This window comes from Pongo pygmaeus, chromosome 2, assembly GCF_028885625.2.
Source record: "Pongo pygmaeus isolate AG05252 chromosome 2, NHGRI_mPonPyg2-v2.0_pri, whole genome shotgun sequence".
Taxonomy (NCBI): domain Eukaryota; kingdom Metazoa; phylum Chordata; class Mammalia; order Primates; family Hominidae; genus Pongo; species Pongo pygmaeus.
Window position 1 is genome coordinate 127,334,399 of NC_085930.1, and position 19,134 is coordinate 127,353,532.

The following is a 19,134-nucleotide window of genomic DNA, read 5'->3' on the forward strand; positions in this document are numbered from 1 at the left end:
AACCTGCCCCTGAATGACTACTGCATAAATAATGAAATTAAGACAGAAATAAATAGGTTCTTGGAAACCAATGAGAACAAAGACACAATGTACCAGAATCTCTGGAACACAGCTAAAGCAGTGTTTAGAGGGAAATTTGTAGCACTAAATGCCCACAAGAGAAAGCTGGAAAGATCTAAAGTTGACACCTTAACATCACAATTAAAAGAACTAGAGAAGCAAGAGCAAACAAATTCAAAAGCTAGCAAAAGACAAGAAATAACTCAGACTAGAGCAGAAATGAAGGAGATACAGGCACAAAAAAACCTTCAAAAATATCAATGAATCCAGGAGCTGGTTTTTTGAAAAGATTAACAAAATAGATAGATCGTTACCCAGACTAATAAAGAAGAACAGAGAGAAGAATCAAAACACACAATAAAAAATGATAAAGGGGGTATCATCACTGATCCCACAGAAATACAAACTACCATCTATGGATGGTAAACACCTCTATGCAAATAAACTAGAAAACCTAGAAGAACTGGATAAATTTCTGGACACATACACCCTCCCAAGACTAAGCCAGGAAGAAGTCAAATCCCTGAATAGAACAATAACAAGTTCTGAAATTGGGATAGTAATTAATAGCCTATCAACCAAAAAAAGCCCTGGACCAGACAGATTCACAGCTGAATTCTATCAGAGGTACAAAGAGGAGCTGGTACCATTCCTTCTGAAACTATTCCAAGCAACAGAAAGAGGAGGACTCCTCCCTAACTCATTTTATGAGGCCAGCATCATCCTGATACCAAAACCTGGCAGAGACACAACAAAAAAAGAAAATTTCAGGACAATATCCCTCATGAACATCGATGCAAAAATCCTCAATAAAATATTTGCAAACCAAATCCAGCAGCACATCAAAAAGCTTATCCACCATGATCAAGTTGGCTTCATGCCTGGGATGCAAGGCTGGTTCAACATACGCAAATCAATAAATGTAAGCCATCATAATAACAGAATCAATGACAAAAACCACACGATTATCTCAATAGATGCGGAAAAGGTCCTTGATACACTTCAATACCCCTTCATGCTAACAACTCTCAATAAACTAGGTATTGATGGAATGTATCTCAAAATAATAAGAGCTATTAATGACAAACCCACAGCCAATATCATACTGAATGGGCAAAAGCTGGAAGCATTTTCTTTGAAAACCAGCACAAGACAAGGATGCCGTCTCTCACCACTCCTATTCAACATAACATTGGAAGTTCTGGCCAGGGCAATCAGGCAAGAGAAAGAAATAAAGGGTATTCAAATAGGAAGTGAGGAAGTCAAATTATCTCTGTTTGCAGATGACATGATTGTATATTTAGAAAACCGCATTGTCTCAACCCAAAATCTCCTTAAGCTGATAAGCAAATTCAGCAAAGTCTCAGGATACAAAATCACTGTGCAAAAATCACAAGCATTCTTAAATACCAGTAATAGACAAACAGAGAGCCAAATCATGAGTGAACTCCCACTCACAATTGCTACAAAGGGAATAAAATACCCAGGAATACAAATTACAACGGATGTGAAGGACCTCTTCAAGGAGAACTACAAACCACTGCTCAAGGAAATGAGAGAGGACACAAACAAATGGAAAAATATTTCATGCTCATGGGTAGGAAGACTCAATATTGTGAAAATGGCCATACTGCCCAAAGTAATTGATAGATTCAATGCTATCATCAACCTACCATTGACTTTCTTCACAGAATTAAAAAAACAACTACATTAAATTTTATACGGAACCAAAAAAGAGCCCGTATAGCCAAGACAATCCTAAGCAAAAAGATCAAAGCTGGAGGCATCACGCTCCCTGACTTCAAAGTATACTACAAGGCTACGGTAACCAAAACAGCATGGTACTGGTACCAAAACAGATATATAGACCAATGGAACAGAACAGAGGCCTCAGAAATAACAACACACATCTACAACCATCTGATCTTTGACAAACCTGATGAAAACAAGCAATAGGGAAAGGATTCCCTATTTAATAAATGGTGTTGGGAAAACTGGCTAGCCATATGCAGAAAACTGAAACTGGACCCCTTTCTTATGCCTTATACAAAATTTAACTCAAGATGGATTAAAGACTTAAATGTAAGACCTAAAACCATAAAAACCCTAGAAGAAAACCTAGGCAATACCATTCAGGACATAGGCATGGGCAAAGACTTCATGACTAAAACACCAAAAGCAATGGCAACAGAAACCAAAATTGACAAATGGGATCTAATTAAACTAAAGAGCTTCTGCACAGCAAAAGAAACTGTCATCAGAGTGAACAGGCAACCTACATAATGGGAGAAAATTTTTGCAATCTATCCATCTGACAAAGGGCTAATATCCAGAATCTACAAAGAACTTAAACAAATTTACAAGAAAAAAACAAACAACCCCATCAAAAAGTGGGCAAATGATATGAACAGACACTTCTCAAAAGAAGACATTTATGTGACCAACCAACATATGAAAAAAAGCTCATCATCACTGGTCATTAGAGAAATGCAAATCAAAACCACAATGAGATACCATGTCACGCCAGTTAGAATGGCGATCATTAAAAGTCAGGAAACAACAGAGGCCGGAGAAGATGTGGAGAAATAGAGATGCTTTTACACTTTTGGTGGGAGTGTAAATTAGTTCAACCATTGTGAAAAACAGTGTGGTGTTTCCTCATGGATCTAGAACCAAAAATGCCATTTGACCCAACAATCCCATTACTGGATATATACCCAAAGGATTATAAATCATTATACTATAAAGACACATACACACATATGTTTATTGCAGCACTATTCACAATAGCAAAGAGTTGGAAGCAACCTAAATGCCCAGCAATGATAGACTGGATAAAGAAAATGTGGCACATATACACCATGGAATACTATGCAGCCATAAAAAAGGAAGAGTTCATGTCCTTTTTAGGGACATGGATGAAGCTAGAAATCATCATTCTCAGCAAAATAACACAGGAACAGAAAACCAAACACCACATGTTGTCACTCGTAAATGGGAGTTGAACAATGAGATACATGGACACAGGGAGGGGAACATCACACACCAGGGCCTATCGGGGGCTGGGGGGCTAGGGGAAGGAGATTATTAGGAGAAACACCTAACATAGATGACAGGTTGATGGGTACAGCAAACCACCATGGCATGTATATACCTATGAAACAAACCTGCACTTTCTGCCCTTGTATCCTAGAACTTGAAGTATATCTAAAAAAGTAAAACTATTTTTTTACTACGTGTTATTCTTTTATACTGTAAGTTTGTTGTCAAGATCTGATCTCTAGGGAGAATTTATTAAGTGTAATTTAAACATAAGCAACAGTTTATAGATCTTAATTTAAAAAAATAAAAAAGAAACCATCCCCTAGAGTTTTGCGTGCTGTGTGTGACTGTATGTGTGCAACACTGTATTGTTGACCTTCTTGGGAATATTCTCTCTCAAGCAAGGTGACACTTTTTTCAAGGTTACATAATTATTTATACAAAAAAAGAGAAAAATAAGCTAAGGCTCATTTTTAAGCAATAAAAAATAATACAAGATTAATCTGAAATCATGGTGTAAGTCATTGGAAAAATTATACTTATATTCACAATTTCAAGTTAAAGATAACTTTGTAAAGCACATCAGTTGTGTAAAATGAGGCAAGTTGCTCTTGCTTCTCTCTGTGTATTCACTGTGCAGAATTGTGCTGTCACTTACATTAATATAAAGCACCTGGTCTCTATTTAGCCTTCAAGAAAAGCTAAAAATAATCATCAGAAATATTTTATTTACCAATACCAGCCATGTAGCTGTGAACTCTTAATCTTACAATAGCACTTAATCACCAGCCCAATAGAACATAAATAACCCTGGAGCCAGGTATTGATGTAAACATTCTAAAGTAAGCTTGTAGCAGCATGGTAATTCAAACCTGTAGCTGCTACTGGAGAGCAAGGAGAGTAAAATCTTCCCCTTCCTCATCTGCCAATGGATATCTTCAGAAAATGCTGTCCTCTTAGTCCGAATTCCCATGTCTTAACAAGGTTTGTATGTAACACTTAGGGACCCACCCAACAACCTAAGCTGGGGCTGCCCTCAGTGACACCCAGAATTAATTCAACATTGCTAGTGTGAAGCTACTAGGATCTGCATGTTTGTATCTTCAGTTGAAACATAATCTAAAATGTGGTGGTATTAAGAGGTGGGATTTTGGGGAGGCGACTAGATCATGAGGGCTCTACTCGTATGAATGGGATTAATGCCTGTCTTAGTCTGTTTTGTGTTCCTATAACATAATACCACAAACTGGGTAAGTTAGAAAGAAAATAAATTTATTTCCTACAGTTCTGGAGACTGTAAAGTCCAAGCTCAAGAGGCCTGAATGAATCTTGTGAGGGCCTTCTTGCTGTGTCTTCCATGATGGAAGGTGAAAGGACAGGAGAGTTTGAGACAGAGAGAGGAAAGTGTCCTAACTCATCCATTTATCAGGAACCCACTCCTGCAATAACTAACCAACAACTGAGATTCAGTTTTCAACAAATGCACTTTGGGAGACACACTCAAACCATAGAAGTGCTCTAATAAAAGAGGTTGAAGAGCCCTGTTCACTCCTTCCACTATGTGAGGACACAGCTAGAAGGTGCCATTTACAAGGAACAGGGCCTCATTAGAATCTTATAGTGCTTTGATCTTGGACTTCTCAGCCTCCAGAACTGTCAGCAATAAGTTTCAGTTGATTATAAATTACTCAGTCTATGGTATTTTGTTTTAGCAGCCTGAACAGATTAAGACAATAACAAAGCCCTAATCTTTGCTACTTGAAGTATTTGGCCACATACCAACCACTTGAGGGCTTGTCATAAATGCAGAAATTCAGGCCACACCCCAGATACGTTGAATCAGAATCTGCATTTTAACAAAATACTTAGGTGATTTGTACGCACTTGAAGTTTGGACAGCAGTGCTACAGAAGAAAATAAAATAAGAAGACAAGCATCCAGGCAGGTTTTTGATGACAGGTCATTTAAATTTCTACACTATGAGCCTTCTATCTAGGAGCCATTGATATAGAGAGATGTAAGGAGAATCACTTCCAAGACTAAGGGAAATAAATGTATTGTTAACAGAATACAATTTAATTGCTATCAGGATAATGCCTATTAGAATCCAAAGATTTAGCCCCACTGTTAGACTTCAGTTTCTGCATTTGTAAAATGAGGCTAGCAGTTACCTCATTGGATTGCACAAAAGAATAAATGACATAAAAAACAAGGCAGAATGGCAGAATAGAAGACTCCACCAAGTGTTCCTTCCACAAGAACACCAATTTAACAACCAGCAAAATAGAAAAAAAAACCTTCATAAGAACCAAAAATCAGGTGAACAGTCATAGTATCTAGTTTTAACCACATACTGCTGAAAGACAAACTGAAGAGATTTATAAAAAACAATCTCTAATAATCATCACTACTCCCCTACATGCCAGCAGTGGCATTGTGATGTGGGGAGCTTCTCTGGGTACTGGGGGAGGGATATTACAGAAATTGTGAGGCATTGAACCCAGTGCTGTCCCATTAGAGCAGAAAGAAAAACTGGACCAAACTCAACTGACTCGTGCCGGCAGAAGGAGTATTTAAACCAGCCCTAGCTAGAGGGGAATCTCTGATCCCAATGGTCAGAGCTTGAGTTCCCACAAACCTCACCACAGAGGACTATAGTGCTTTGTGTCTCTAAATAACCTTGAAAGGCAGCCTAGGCCATAAGTACTGCAACACTTAGGCAAGTCCTAGTACTGAAATATTCCCAGAGACAGTGGACTGCGGTGGGAGGGGACAGTTGCAGGGGGACACAAGACATACTGAGACATCAGCTGGGGAAGCGAAGAGAGTGCTGGCATCACACCTCCCCTAATCCCTGGCTGCACAGCTCATGACTCCAAAAAAGACTCCTCCTTTCTGCTTAAGGAGAGAAGAGAAAAGAGTAAAGAGGATACTGTCTTGCATTTTGGATACCAGATAAGTCATAGCAGAATAGGGCACTGGTCAGAGTCATGAGGCTTCCTTTCCAGGCCATAGATCCCAGAGGACATTTCTACATACACCCTGTGTCAGAAGGGAACCCACTGCATTGAAGGAAAAGTCTCAGTCCTGATAGCATTAGGAAGATGCTAACTGAAGAGCCCTTGGGCCCTGAATAACCAGCAGTGATACCTAGGTTCTATGTCGAGGGCCTTGGGTAAGTCTATAAGGCTTGCTGGTTAAAAGTACTAGCATGGCCACAGGTAGGTAGAGCACCAAGTGGGCTCTTGGGGTTCCTGATTCCAGGAATTGACTCTTGGACAGCATTTCTGGACCTGCCCTGGGCCAGAGGGGAGCCCACTGTGGTGACAAATGAGTCTCAGGCCAGGCAGTATTAACCACGAGGTGACTTAAGAGTCACTGGGCCTTAAGGGAACATTGTAGTAGTCTGGCAGTACTTGTGGCCTGGGATGGTGGTGGCTAGAGAGTAAGGCTTCTCTGACTTTGGAAAGAAGAGTGAAGAGTAGGAAGGATGAGGGGATCTTGCCACCCTAAAGGGAAAGACACAGGCCAGGCTGGCTTTGCCACCAGATGATTGTGGAGCCCCAGGGACTTGAATAAAAATAGATGCCAAGATGTGATTAGAGCAGGCCCTGGGCAAGACCCAGTGCTGTGCTAACTTTATGTCTGACCCAGCACAGTCATAGTGATGGTGGTCACCAGGATGCTTGTGTCACTCCACTCTTCATGTTAGGTGGCTCAGAACAGAGTGACAGATTCTGTTTGTTTGGGAGAAAGGAAAGGAAGACAACAAGAGTCTCTCCCTGGTAATCCAGAGAATTCTCCCAGAACTTGTTCAAGACCATCAGGAGGGACCTCTATGAGTTTGAGTCTTCAGGAACCACAATATTACTGGGCTTGGGATGCCCCCTAAAGGAGACATAGTTTGAATCACAACACCCATGTTCTTTCAAATATCTGGAAAACCTTCCCAAGAAGGATGGGCACCAATAAGCCCAGACAGTAAAGACTATAATAAATACCTAACTCTTAAATGACCAGACACTGAAAAACATCTCCTAGCATCAACACTATCTAGAAAAACAGTACCTCACCAAACGAACTAAATAAGGCAGAAAGGACCAATCCTGCAGAAACAGAGATGTGTGACCTTTCAGGCAGAGAACTGAAAATAACTGTGTTGAGGAAACTCAAAGAAATATAAGATAACACAGAGAAGGAATTCTGAATTCTATCAGATAAATTTAACAAATAGATTGAAATAATTTAAAAGAATCGAGCAGAAATTCTGCAGCTCAAAAATACTATTGGCATATTGAAGAATGCATCAGGGTCTTTTAATAGTGGAACAGATCAAGCAGAATAATGAATTAGTGAGCTTGAAGACAGGCTATTTGAAAATACACAGGCAGACGAGACAACGACAACAAAAAAGGATAAAAAACAATGAAGCACACCTACAGAATCTAGAAAATAGCCTCAAAAAGGCAAATCTAAGAGTTATTGACCTTAAAAAGAAAGTAGAGAAAGAGATAGGGGTAGAGAGTTTATGCAGGGATAATAACAGAGAATTTTCCAAACCTAGAGCAAGATACCAACATCCAAGTACAAGAAGCTTAGAGAACACAAAGCAAATATAACCCAGAGAAGACTACCTCAAGGTATTTAACAATCAAACTCCGAAAGATTAAAGATAAAGAAAGGAACCCAAAAGCAGCAAGAGAAAACAAACAAATAACATACAATGGAGCTCCAATACATCTGGCAGCAAAATTTTCAGTGGAAACCTTATAGGCCAGGAGAGAGTGGCATGACATATTTAAAGTGCTGAAGGAAAAAAAAGTTTACCCTAGAATAGTATATCCAGTGAAAATATACTTGAAACATGAAGGAGAAATGAAGACGTTCCCAGACAAACAAAAGCTGTGGGATTTCATCAACACCAGATCTGTCCTACAAGAAATGCTAAAGAGAGTATTTCAGTCAGAAAGAAAAGGACACTAGTGAGCAATAAGTAATCACCTGTAGGTACAAAACTCACTGGTAATAATACGCATACAGAAAAACACAGAATATTATAACATTGTAACTGCAGTGTGTAAACTACTCCTATCCTAAGTAGAAAGACTAAATGATAAACCAATCAAACATTTTAACTGCACCAACTTTTCAGGACATTCTCAGTCTTAAGAAAGGTCAGTCAACAAAAAGTTTAAAAGCTGGGAGACAAAGTTAAGGTGTAGCATTTTATTCATTTTCTTTTTGCTTGTTTGTTTGGTTGTTTATGCAAACAATGTTGTTATCAGCATAAAATAATAGGTTATAAGATAGTATTTGCAAGCTTCATCATAGCCTCAAACTAAAAATTATACAATGGAGACACAAAAAATAAAAAGCAAGAAACTAAATCATATCATCAGAGAAAAGTCACCTTCACTAAAGGAAGATAGGAAGGAAAGAAAGAAGGAAAACCAGAAAACAACCAAAAAACAAATAAAAAATGGCTGGAATATGTCCTTACTTATCACAAATAACATTAAATATAAATGGACTAAACTGTTTAATCAAAAGATATAGACTGGCTTAATGGATGGAAAAACAAGACCCATTGATCTGTTGCCTAAAAGAAAGCCAAGGCTCAAGAACTACGTGAAGAATGCAGAAGCCTCAGGAGCCGATGCAATCAACTGGAAGAAAGGGTATCAGTGATGGAAGATGAAATGAATGAAATGAAGTGAGAAGGGAAGTTTAGAGAAAAAAGAATAAAAAGAAACAAACAAAGCCTCCCAGAAATATGGGACTTTGTGAAAAGACCAAATCTATGTCTGATTGGTGTACCTGAAAGTGATGGGGAGAATGGAACCAAGTTGGAAAACACTCTGCAAGATATTATCCAGGAGAACTTCCCCAATCTAGCAAGGCAGGCCAACATTCAAATTCAGGAAATACAGAGAACGCCACAAAGATACTCCTTGAGAAGAGCAACTCCAAGACACATAATTGTCAGATTCACCAAAGTTGAAATGAAGGAAAAAGTGTTAAGGGCAGCCAGAGAGAAAGGTCGGGTTACCCTCAAAGGGAAGCCCATCAGACTAACAGCGGATCTCTCAGCAGAAACTCTACAAGCCAGAAGAGAGTGGGGGCCAATATTCAACATTCTTAAAGGAAAGAATTTTCAACCCAGAATTTCATATCCAGCCAAACTAAGCTTCATAAGTGAAGGAGAAATAAAATACTTTACAGACAAACAAATGCTGAGAGATTTTGTCACCATGAGGCCTGCCCTAAAAGAGCCCCTGAAGGAAGCACTAAAAATGGACCGGAACAACCGGTACCAGCCACTGCAAAATCATGCCAAATTGTAAAGACCATCGAGGCTAGGAAGAAACTGCATCAACTAACGAGCAAAATAACCAGCTAACATCATAATGAAAGGATGAAATTCACACATAAGAATACTAACTTTAAACGTAAATGGACTAAATGCTCCAATTAAAAGACACAGACTGGTAAATTGGATAAAGAGTCAAGACCCATCAGTGTGCTGTATTCAGGAAACCCATCTCACGTGCAGAGACACACATAGGCTCAAAATAAAAGGATGGAGGAAGATCTACCAAGCAAATGGAAAACAAAAAAAGGCAGGGGTTGCAATCCTAGTCTCTGATGAAACAGACTTTAAACCAACAAAGATCAAAAGAGACAAAGAAGACCATTACATAATGGTAAAGGGATCAATTCAACAACAAGAGCTAACTATCCTAAATATATATGCACTCAATACAGGAGCACCCAGATTCATAAAGCAAGTCCTGAGTGACCTACAAAGAGACTTAGACTCCCACACATTAATAATGGGAGACTTTAACACCCCACTGTCAACATTAGACAGATCAATGAGACAGAAAGTTAACAGGGATATCCAGGAATTGAACTCAGCTCTGCACCAAGCGGACCTAATAGACATCTACAGAACTCTCCACCCCAAATCAACAGAATATACATTTTTTTCAGCACCACACCACACCTATTCCAAAATTGACCACATACTTGGAAGTAAAGCTCTCCTCAGCAATTGTAAAAGATCAGAAATTATAACAAACTGTCTCTCAGACCACAGTGCAATCAAACTAGAACTCAGGATTAAGAAACTCACTCAAAACCGCTCAACTACATGAAAACTGAACAACCTGCTCCTGAATGACTACTGGGTACATAACGAAATGAAGGCAGAAATAAAGATGTTCCCTGAAACCAATGAGAACAAAGACACAACATACCAGAATCTCTGGGATGCATTCAAAGCAGTGTGTAGAGGGAAATTTATAGCACTAAATGCCCACAAGAGAAAGCAGGAAAGATCCAAAATTGACACCCTAACATCACAATTAAAAGAACTAGAAAAGCAAGAGCAAACACATTCAAAAGCTAGCAGAAGGCAAGAAATAACTAAAATCAGAGCAGAATTGAAGGAAATAGAGACACAAAAAAACCTTCAAAAAATTAGTGAATCCAGGAGCTGGTTTTTTGAAAGGATCAACAAAATTGATAGACTGCTGGCAAGACTAATAAACAAGAAAAGAGAGAAGAATCAAATAGACGCAATAAAAAATGATAAAGGGGATATCACCACCGATCCCACAGAAATACAAACTACCATCAGAGAATACTACAAACACCTCTACGCAAATAAACTAGAAAATCTAGAAGAAATGGATAAATTACTCGACACATACACGCTCCCAAGACTAAACCACGAAGAAGTTGACTCTGAATAGACCAATAACAGGCTCTGAAATTGTCAACTGGCAATAATCAGTAGCTTACCAACCAAAAAGAATCCAGAACCAGATGGATTCACAGCCGAATTCTACCGGAGGTACAAGGAGGAACTGGTACCATTCCTTCTGAAACTATTCCAATCAATAGAAAAAGAGGGAATCCTCCCTAACTCATTTTATGAGGCCAGCATCATCCTGATACCAAAGCCGGGCAGAGACACAACCAAAAAAGAGAATTTTAGACCAATATCCTTGATGAACATTGATGCAAAAATCCTCAATAAAATACTGGCAAACTGAATCTAGCAGCACATCAAAAAGCTTATCCACCATGATCAAGTGGGCTTCATCCCTGGGATGCAAGGCTGGTTCAATATACGCAAATCAATAAATGTAATCCAGCATATAAACAGAACCAAAGACAAAAACCACATGATTATCTCAATAGATGCAGAAAAGGCCTTTGACAAAATTCAACAACCCTTCATGCTAAAAACTCTCAATAAATTAGGTATTGATGGGATGTATCTCAAAATAATAAGAGCTATCTATGACAAACCCACAGCCAATATCATACGGAATGGGCAAAAACTGGAAGCATTCCCTTTGAAAACTGGCACGAGACAGGGATGCCCTCTCTCACCACTCCTATTCAACATAGGATTGGAATTTCTGGCCAGGGCAATCAGGCAAGAGAAGGAAATAAAGGGTATTCAATTAGGAAAAGAGGAAGTCAAATTGTCCCTGTTTGCAGACGACATGATTGTACATCTAGAAAACCCCATTGTCTCAACCCAAAATCTCCTTAAGCTGATAAGCAACTTCAGCAAAGTCTCAGGATACAAAATCAATGTACAAAAATCATAAGCATTCTTATACACCAATAACAGACAAACAGAGAGCCAAATCATGAGTGAACTCCCATTCACAATTGCTTCAAAGAGAATAAAATACCTAGGAATCCAACTTACAAGGGACGTGAAGGACCTCTTCAAGGAGAACTACAAACCACTGCTCAATGAAATAAAAGAGAATACAAACAAATGGAAGAATATTCCATGCTCATGGGTAGGAAGAATCAATATCATGAAAATGGCCATACTGCCCAAGGTAATTTATAGATTCAATGCCATCCCCATCAAGCTACCACTGACTTTCTTCAGAGAATTGGAAAAAACTACTTTAAAGTTCATATGGAACCAAGAAAGAGCCCACATCACCAAGTCAATCCTAAGCCAAAAGAACAAAGCTGGAGGCATCACGCTACCTGACTTCAAACTATACTACAAGGCTACAGTAACCAAAACAGCATGGTACTGGTACCAAAACAGATATATAGATCAATGGAACAGAACAGAGCCCTCAGAAATAACGCCACATATCTCCAACTCTCTGATCTTTGACAAACCTGAGAAAAACAAGCAATTGAGAAAGGATTCCCTATTTAATAAATGGTGCTGGGAAAACTGGCTAGCCATATGTAGAAAGCTAAAACTGGATCCCTTCCTTACACCTTATACAAAAATTAATTCGAGATGGATTAAAGACTTAAACGTTCGTCCTAAAACCATAAAAACCCTAGAAGAAAACCTAGGCATTACCATTCAGGACATAGGCATGGGCAAGGACTTCATGTCTAAAACACCAAAAGCAATGGCAACAAAAGCCAAAATTGACAAATGGGATCTAATTAAACTAAAGAGCTTCTGCATAGCAAAAGAAACTACCATCAGAGTGAACAGGCAACCTACAAAATGGGAGAAAATTTTTGCAACCTACTCATCTGACAAAGGGCTAATATCCAGAATCTACAATGAACTCAAACAAATTTACAAGAAAAAAACAAACAACCCTATCAAAAAGTGGGCAAAGGTCATGAACAGACACTTCTCAGAAGAAGACATTTATGCAGCCAAAAAACACATGAAAAAATGCTCACCATCACTGCCCATCAGAGAAATGCAAATCAAAACCACAATGAGATACCATCTCACACCAGTTAGAATGGCAATCATTAAAAAGTCAGGAAACAACAGGTGCTGGAGAGGATGTGGAGAAATAGGAACACTTTTACACTGTTGGTGGGACTGTAAACTAGTTCGGCCCTTGTGGAAGTCAGTGTGGCGATTCCTCAGGGATCTAGAACTAGAAATACCATTTGACCCAGCCATCCCATTACTGGGTATATACCCAAAGGACTATAAATCATGCTGCTATAAAGACACATGCACACGTATGTTTATTGCGGCACTATTCACAATAGCAAAGACTTGGAACCAACCCAAATGTCCAACAATGATAGACTGGATTAAGAAAATGTGGCACATATACACCATGGAATACTATGCAGCCACAAAAAATGATGAGTTCATATCCTTTGTAGGGACATGGATGAAATTGGAAATCATCATTCTCAGTAAACTATAGCAAGAACAAAAAACCAAACACCACGTATTTTCACTCATAGGTGGGAATTGAACAATGAGAACACATGGACACAGGAAGGGGAACATCACACTCTGGGGACTGTTGTGGGGTGGGGGGAGGGGGGAGGGATAGCTTTAGGAGATATACCTAATGCTAAATGATGAGTTAATGGCTGCAGTACACCAGCATGGCACATGTATACATATGTAACTAACCTGCACATTGTGCACATGTACTGTAAAACTTAATGTATAATAATAATAAAATAAAATAAAATAACTTATTTTTACATTTTAAAATAACTTAAAGAGTGCAGTTGGATTGTTTGTAACATTAACAATAAATGCCTTAGGGGATGGATACCTCATTCTCAGTGATGCACTTGTTTCACATTACATGCCTGTATAAAAACATCTCATGTATCCCATAAATATATACCTACTATGTACCCACAAGAATTTTTTTAAAAGAATAAGTGACATGATGTAGAGCACTCAGCACAAAATCTGCTACATGGTAAGTGCTTGATACATATTATTTATCATATTTAGTATTGTGTAAAATATCTCTTCTCCAAGAATAAAATGATTTCTGGTTTCAAAATTCTTTTATCACGTTATAAAATTTTATTTACATAAATTAAAAGTGTATTATGTTGTAAGAGTATGCCCTTTTTATTTTTGTGGTCATTGCTAAAGTCAAATTTTGGAATTCAAAAATGTATACATGTACTATGGAAAACAGTAAAGAGATTTCTCAAAGAACTAAAAATAGAACTACGATTCATTCCAGCAATTCCACTACTGGGTATCTACCCAACGGAAAAGAAATCATTATAACAAAAAGATAATTATACTCAAGTATTTATTGCAGCACTATTCACAATAGCAAAGATCGGGGATCATCTTAAGTGTCCATAAGATGACTGGATGAAGAAAATGTGGTATATATATACCCTAGAATACTACTCAGCCATAAAAAGAATAAGATCATGTCTTTTTCAGCAACGTGGATGAAACTGGAGGCCATTATCTTAAATGGAATAACTCAGAAACAGAAAGTAAAACACTGTATGTTCTTACTTAAGATTGTGAGCTAAATAATATATATATATGGACATAGAGTGTGGAATAATGGACACTGGAGACTCAGAAGGGTGGGAGGGTTGGGGAGTGAGGAATGAGAAAGCACTTAGTGGGTACAATGTATACTAGTTTGGTGATGACTACACTGAAAGTCCAGACTTCATCACTGTGCAATATATCCATGCAACAAGACTGCACTTGTACCCCTAAATCTATACAAATTTTTAAAATCTATACATGTATCATAACAACACATTATACACCATAAATATACACATTGTCAATAAAAATGAAGTAAAAAATTTTAAAAAGAATGTATGCAAATAATTCCTTTCACAGATTATAAAATTTTGGAATTACAATGCAAAGATTAATTGTGGCTAGGCCCAAAAGAAGATGGAGAGTGTTCAGAACTTGTTAGTGAAAGACATCCACACGTCTCCAGTGTACTCTCCTGGGCGTTTTCTGGCAGTGGCGCTTTGCACTACTGAACTCTCTTGAGGGTTCTGTTAATTCTGGAACTGTACCCTTAAGCCCTCCCATTCCAGGACAAGCTGTGGAAACCCTTTCAAAATTACTACAAGAATTTTGCTGGGGAATTATTCAGGTTATTCCTCCTATCTTCTACTTCAAACTTTTGCTCATACCTGACACCAAATTCTCCATTTGTGCTCAGCTCTTTTAACACAGGTTTGGAGGCTCTGCTAAACTACCTGTTTTTTGTTTTGTATATTATTTTTAGGACGCAGCTTAATACTTTAGAGTCAGACAAAACTGGACTCAAATCCGAGTTCCTCTGGTTCCCAGCTCCTTTAAGGAGCAGGAGTTACTTAGACACAGTAAGCCTCAGTTTACTCACGGTTAAATCAGTATGGCACCATACTCACAGTTGTTGTAAGGATTCACTGAGATTGTGTACGTAAAATGTGCAGCAGAGTGCCTGGAAAGTAGAACATTCTCAATAAAGAGGAGCTTTTTATGAGGAGATTCGCTTCCTCTCTGAGGAACTGTGTTCTGGGCTACCCCTGGAGTTTATTACATGACAACCTGTAGCTGTTGATGCCCTGTCCTAAAGTCTGAACCTGGTCACTGGGACACAGGCCTGGCCCTGGCCTCAGAGCCCCTCTTCCCTGGGGAGAGTTGATTTGGAGCGTGCATAGGAGGTTCCTTAAGGAATAGTTACAAAGCTGTTGACTGTGGGGACAAAAATGGAAAGTGAGAACTATGAATAGCTGAAAATATTCAAGATTTTTAAAGTAGTGCTTTAAGCATTAAACATTAAAAGGTGCTGTCTATATTTGTAGACAAATTTTCAGTAGAGGAAAGTTTTAGTCATTAGTACAATTAAATTAATAATTAAATAAAATCAAAAAGAATTTCAGAAGGAAAAGTAAAGCAGTTGAGCCAGAAAGCATGTGCCTTATTTAATTCAGCAATCTGAGAAGTAATTAATTTGAAGAGAAGTAAGTCTCAGCTTTCAATGGAGTAAATTTGAAGCTGACAGATGATTGAGAGGCCAATCTCTAGCTTGGGTAATAGAAGTCAGGGAAAAAGGACAATCCAATTGGCACCTGTCACATACTGGGTGGCAGTGGTCAGGTGAGCTTTCTTGCTCATTGGATGATGTCCTGAGATATAACCCTACATCCTGACACTTTCTTACATAAGCCACTTGGCAGAGGTACAACAGCAGCCCAGGCTTGGTATGAGAGGGCCCCCGACCATCCTACCCATCCTCAGGCACATTCATTCATAGGGGGTACATCTGAATGTCCCAGCTGGGGATTGGGACCCAAGGACGCAATAACACCTTCTTTGTCCACATGTAACTACATTAATTAGGACTGTTTTAAGAGTCTGTACATCATAACTACTTAATCGGGAGCTACTTCAGAGAAGAGAAAATATAATTTTCTATAGTTCAAATAGCTGGGCCTTTATATTATCTCTACACTGCTTTGGGCTCTGGTTGTCGCTTTGAGGAGGCCAAGGCCAAGGTGTCCTGAGCCTGTTTCCAAAAGGAAGTGTCCACTGTGGCACCACAGTATGCCCAATTGGCCATCCATGAACATATGCCTCAGTAGCCATCAAAGCCAAAACTCAGAATGATATCTCAATTATTTTATAGTGCTCGCCCCAAACCTCTTGGGATAAGACCTGTATCATTTGGTCCCTGTTTGAATTTCCTGACCATCAAACCAGGGACCCCACTCTCATCTCTCTGTTTATTTTCTTGTTTTTTTTTTTTTTACTTGGAATAATTGGTTTGTTTGAAATGAAGTAGTAGGAAAAATTACAGTAAAGTCTGCTTGATGATCAAACTAATATTCCATGAACAGTTTAAGACTCAGCACATTTTAAGCTTGTTTTTTTCCCCAAAATATAGAGTAGTTATAATACAGTGCTGAACCTCAGGAAACACTTGCAGTTCTGAATATAGAAGAATAAAGCAACACTGTTCATCCCTGGGAAGCAAAATATACATTATTTAAATGAAATCCTTCCCTAGAATGACACTGGAAGTGATGGAGTTTGACCATGTGGCTGTGCTGATTAGAATCCAGAAGTCAGGGTTAACTGCGATTCCAAATCCTACAGGTTGTCATCTTGTGAACACTTTAGTACCAGTTGATGGGCAGTATTGTAACTTCCATTCCAGTATCATCAACCAGTGAAATATAGCAGTCTTTCTAAGTATCTATATCCCTCCACAACTGGGCTATTCAGTGTTGAATGCCTCCCTCCCTCTGACCATTTTCCAAAGAGTATTCTCACCATTATCTCTTTATCACCATTGATCTTGGGCTTTAATAACTGAGTTTTTTTCAAGTTCTGCCATATACTGACCGTGTGACATTAAACAAGTAGCCTAACTTCCTTTGGCCTCAATTTTCTCCTGTGTAAAATGAGGTCGGGCAGATTGTCTGCAAAGGTAGCTGCCAATCATTCCACCCATTCCTCTATACACACATGCTATTTTTCACATTAAGAGGTAGAGTCTATTTCCTCTCTCTTTCAATCTGGCTTTATAACTTGCCTTATCCAAGAAGATTCAGCAGAAGTGCTGCTGTGTTAGTTCCAGCCTAGGCTTTAAGAGACCTAGCAGCTTCTGCTGTTGCTCTTTTGGAACCGGTTTATTTTATTGGAGAGAGAGGCCAGGTGGAGACAGTGACCTTGTGGAAGAGAACCAAGGTATCTATATAACAATCAAAGTCTAGGCCTGTGAGTGAGGTCATCTTGGCTGCACCAGCCCCAGTGATGCTCAGCCAACATAATTAACTTGTGTTTTAAGCATCTTGAGGTTAACTGATATGAGCTTTCTCCTCTGAGTTCAACTTCAATTTTCTGACCCACATAATCATAAGCAATAAAATAGTGTTGACTTGAACTACTAAGTTTGGAATGGTTTATTATGCAATAAGGCTAACTGACATATAAGGATAATGCTATTTTCCCAAATTATTAAAGGCTTTTGAAAATCAAATGAAATAGTAAATACGGAAACTCTTTTAAACTTAAAAGTATTTTAAATTGCAGAAAATTAGTTGTACTATAACTAGTACTTTTTATTAATTACTTAAGATGTCCGGAACTTTGTATATAAAATACCCGCCTGCTCCACAGTATTGCTGGCAGGGAAGGATAATGAAAACAACGAAATTAGGTGTCAGTTTTAATAATGATAGTAGTAGCTATTATTTTTTGACTACCTGCTAAGCAGCAAAAATTTCTGCTGGCCAATTCACAATCCCCAGGGTAGTATGATGCAGTGACCCACTTTTACAAAAAGAAAACTGACTCTAGAGTGATTGAATGTATCACGGAGCTTCATGCAACCAATAAATAGCTGAGTCAGGATTGCCTACTTATCTGAAGCCAAAGTTCTTTCTCATATAGAATACCAACTTTGGGCCGGGCACGGTGGCTCACACCTGTAATCCCAGCACTTTGGGAGGCTGAGGCGAGCGGATCACGAGGTCAGGAGATTGAGACCATTGTGGCTAACATGGTGAAACCCCATCTCTACTAAAAATACAAAAACAAAATTAGCCGGGAGTGGTGGCGGGTGCCTGTAGTCCCAGCTACTGGGGAGGCTGAGGCAGGTGAATGGCATGAACCCATGAGGTGGAGCTTGCAGTGAGCCAAGATCATGCCACTACAGTCCAGTCTGGGCAACAGGGCGAGACTCCGTCCCCACTCTCCCACCGCCCCCCACAAAAAAAAGAATACCAACTTTGTTTTTCCGTAGCTCTTTCACAGGTAGATAAACACATATTAAAAAATAAAGGTGGCACACTCAGAAAGTAGACAGGAAAAGAACAAACTTCAAGTTTTCTGACTTTCCCATCCCCATTAAGAAAATTCATGCTGCTCCTCATTTATCTGTGTCTTAGGTGCCCTGAGCTTACCTGAGGACTGTGACTGGAACTACTGGAATACTGAAGACATCATAAGCAACCTGCCTTGATGTGTGTAGAAAACGGGACACTGATCTCCACAAGCAGAGAGAGCAGGGCAAGGAGCTCACGAAGAGCAGCAGATGAACTGGCTTCTGTGTTTGCCCAAACAATATCCTGTTTTGACACCATTCAACATAATTTGAAACAAATAGGCAAATAAAAATGAAGAAATTAGCTATTATCCGGTGCGTATGATCAATGGAAACTACTGAAATGGGTTTTGGAGAGTGCAAATCTCTCTTTCCTTGAATAGGATGGTTTTTGTCTCAATTAGCTAGATAAAAAGCCACTTTTTCTGTT

The 19,134-nt window shown here is 38.9% G+C and overlaps 1 long non-coding RNA gene across 1 annotated transcript in view; it reads left to right on the forward strand.

Moving 5' to 3' along the window:
• The window catches only part of LOC129033946 (uncharacterized), a 115,869-nt gene extending 97,050 nt beyond the window's left edge, over nucleotides 1–18,819 (forward strand). Inside the window, exon 5 of the long non-coding RNA XR_008501713.1 lies at nucleotides 18,769–18,819. This is a non-coding gene — a long non-coding RNA (uncharacterized LOC129033946). The remainder of the gene's footprint in view (nucleotides 1–18,768) is intronic.
• The last annotated feature ends 315 nt before the right edge of the window (nucleotides 18,820–19,134 follow it).